The following is a 4,026-nucleotide window of genomic DNA, read 5'->3' on the forward strand; positions in this document are numbered from 1 at the left end:
CTCTGAGGGCCATGGACTGTAGAGACCTCAGGTCATATCTGGCCAATATATTCTGCTTGTCCCACATCTGAATTTATTCATGATTAGTTCTGCTTGCTACTACAATCAGAAAAACTAGGGAGGTTGTATGGAGACTAGAGGGAAAAGGTGTGATGGATGTAGAAACAGTAGGAAATGATGAATGGTTCTACAGCCTCTCTGGGCAAGAGGTTCCAAAAGAATGCATACAAAAGAATAGATTTTCCTGTGTTCTGAACGTATTGTCAAGAAATATACTACTTAAAATGCACCTTTTTTAATGTTCTCATTTGTCTTTTCTACATATCTCAACACACTCTTTTGCAAAAGCAAAATACCACAGCCTGATTAAATATTAGAAATCCCCACACAGAGTCTGTGATAAAATGTCATTAAAGGCATTTCAGAATATTTTAATACAAGTTAAGTGAAAATAAAGGCCAAGAACTATAGATAGGAATATAGTGATTACTGATAGTAAGATGATAATATTAGCTACTATTTATTAAACACTTTCTACCTGGTAGGCACACTGCTAAGCAGTTTATTATATACATTAGCTCATTCAGTATTTTTTTAAAGTATGGTTATGTAGACAAATGATGAAATGGAGGAAAGGCTTGTCAAAAGTTACACAGCAAATATAGAGTCAGGATTTTTACCCATTTCTGTCTTGCTCAGATTCTTAAAATTCATGATATACTGCCTCTCAAAAAGATTTACCATTGATTTTAAATGTATTTTTAGAAATAGAGGGGCTTTTGTTGAAAATTTATATTTTATCTGATACTATTGTCCTAGTGTCATCTTGAAAATTTCTGTATCAGGAAGATAGATGTGCTTATGAGCTACATTATTATGCATTTACCTCCCATATCTTATGTCAAATGACACTAATGGATAAATTTTGAGAGGATAATGTGAGGTATTTTTAAGGAAGTAACATCTTCATCAGGTTAGATTATAAGTGAAGATGACATAGATTAAAGGAATTAGTGTGAAAAAGGCTTCATTTTTCTAGAGAAAAGTATGTTCAAGCACAAATCGAAAATGTGAATCAAATTCAACTTAACCCCAATTTTTAAAATCTATTGATGTTGAAAGAAGCAAGTACAAGGTCATACTTTTTCCTCTCTAGTTTTGATGGCTTTTCTTTGTCTCTGTAGTTCATGTACTAATTTGAATGTCATGTTAATGGAGATAGTAGTTTTCTTTTGTGGTGTTTACACTGCTGCCTTTTACATGACAAGCTTATAACTACTCCTTTAAATAGGTAACGTGTTTTAATAATGAAACAAAATGTTACTATTCTTTTTCTGATAGATGTATTTTACATGTGGTAAAACAAAGAGAGATTTTTAAAGAATGTGCGCATTTTATCTAAATTTTTGTAGCTCTTATGTCTACTGGATTTTGGAGATGTGAATCTGTTATTTTCAGAAAGAAGAAAAGATTGGCAGAAAGTTCTGATAAATATCTACTCTATAATATTGAATGCTGTGATAATCATCTTCAAAGAGATCTTGGAGCAAGTAGTGTTAGCCAGCGTGGAGGATTTCAGGTTTTTTCTGTAGAATGGGTCTTCACAGAAGGTTTGATTGCAAGACAGAGGGCCAGTCTTGAAGAGTTTGGACCTGGAACTAGATGTACTCACCAGAGGAGAAGTTGCTGGTAGGATGAGGAAGTCCAGCCAGATAGGAAAAGTCAGTTATCTTGAGAAAAACTGATAGGTAACTTCAGTCCGAGGACCTACAGTAATAGCTGCTGTACAAGGAAGAAACTGATACTCTACAGGGAAGTAATATATTAAGATGTGGTAAGCAGACAGGCCAATTACTTGTCAACAGATGTGAAGAGACAGGAAGCTAGCCTGTCCATGTAAGGCATGGAGTTTGAGGTTCAGAATCCTGTCTCAAGTGGCAAGGATGGAAGCATGAGAAAATCAGAATCCCAGTCCTGAGGAATCCCTTGATGTGCTGGGTTGCTTATCAAGGTCGGGACAAATTGCAGAGTTAAGATAGGAGACAGAGTCATTGGGTGAGGACTTGACCCCAGGAAGGAATCAAGTTACTAGAATTGAAACATAAAGTAGAACGACAGGAGAAGCCAGATCAACTGAGTATTGATCCCAATCAAGACTTCCCTTTCCAGTAAGGCTTGCATTTTTTCTAAAACTGAGACAGGGCCTGTATGTTGGCATTAGTGAGTATAGGCAGATTACATGAGACATTTTCCAAATCTTCTGATCATAATAAACCAGAGAGATTAAGGTAAGTTTTCACTTTAGGACTGATACATAAGGCAATAGAAACATAATTCACTTCGGTTTAGGTTGAATTGATTGAGCATTTTCACTATTAGCAACATATACATGATAGAAGGAAAATGTGTATAGAAAGGGCTACAGCTCAACAAACTAAATTAGAGAAAGTGTAAAGGGGAGAGGTACAAGAATATCCAAAAGGTCATACTGGAACACGCTTCAAAAGTTATGCTCTGGGGACGCCTGGGTGGCTCAGTGGTTGAGCATCTATGCCTTTGGCTCAGGGCGTGATCCTGGAGTCCTGGGATCAAGTCCCACATCGGGCTTCCTGCATGGAGCCTGTTTCTCCCTCTGCCTATGTCTCTGCCTCTCTCTCTCTCTCTCTGTCTTTCATGAATGAATAAATGAAATCTTAAAAAAAAAAGTTATGCTCTGACTCATAATGCCCTAGTGATTTTGATCAGCCTGATAGTTTGCTGCTTTAAGAAAAACATTTGTCAACTTTGTATTGAAGAACTTACTCGGCTGGGAGAAGGGAGATTTTACTTTTCTGATTTATTCACTGTCTAGATATGAAAATTCTCTCGGCCTTTAGGTTACTGCTTCCTGAACAATAAATAAAAGAAACGAGAGCTCTTAGAAATACCTAATTACGTAGTTCTCTCTTTAAGGAAGATTTTTGTGATAATGCACACTTGCTAATAGAACAGAACTTTGAAAATGTTATATTAGTTAAATTATCGCCTTAAAATTCTGATCACATATTTGCTTCTCAATCACACCCACACACAAAGATTATAATCACCATCAGAAGAGACATCTTTGAACATGAAGTCCAGTGAAAAATAGCTATAATTTCACAAATATCACCCCATTCTTCAAATTGTAATAATAATTTCAGTTCCCACTGTGGGCTTTAGATTCTAATTTATATTTTATATTAAATATATTAGTCTCTTCCAACAAAAATGAAACAAGCAAGCATATTATCACAAAGCAAGAGCAATGACATAAAGTTTGCACATTTTATAACTTTAATACAGAAACCAACTCATTTAGTTTTATAAGCATGTATAGTTTTTTTTTTTACTTTAACAAATACAAAACTTTACGTCCCTTTAAAAAAGAAAAATAAATATATCAGTAGCACTTGGGGACTTTGTATAACTGGGGAAAGAAATGCTGACACAGCAAGCATTGAGAATTTGGTACTGGGATAATGTTTGCACAAATATGCATCACTCTGTTTTCACCACTCAGAGCCATGGACTTGCTGCTACTTGGCCTGGCAGCTCAATTATTTCCCATGCTGGCAACTGCTGTTCTATACCTTGATGGACTTAACCACTCAAGACAAAAGTAGACATTTGTTACCCAAATGACTTCATGGAGTCTTTTGAAGGCATGTGAGGACCAATTCCAGAACCTCTTGCTTTCTTTAAATAACTCATAACACATTGTATACATTTCCTTTATTCTTTTTCTCTCAGGCCCCAAATCAGCTAAATCGTGTGTGTGTGTGTGTGTGTGTGTGTGTTAACAAACACACTTTAAACTGGCTTTGCTCAAACCTAAGATATATGCTCATAGTCAAATTTTTCAGTTCTAAAAATATCTTAACACCTTACCGTCTAACACCTTGACCTATTCATCTTTCACATTCTTAAGATGTTTTGACATACATGTCTATTCTAACACCAGCAGAAGTCTAGGATTTTACCTTTAAAGAGGGCTCTGAACTGCAG

This window comes from Canis lupus, chromosome X (genome assembly GCF_048164855.1).
Source record: "Canis lupus baileyi chromosome X, mCanLup2.hap1, whole genome shotgun sequence".
NCBI lineage: Eukaryota > Metazoa > Chordata > Mammalia > Carnivora > Canidae > Canis > Canis lupus.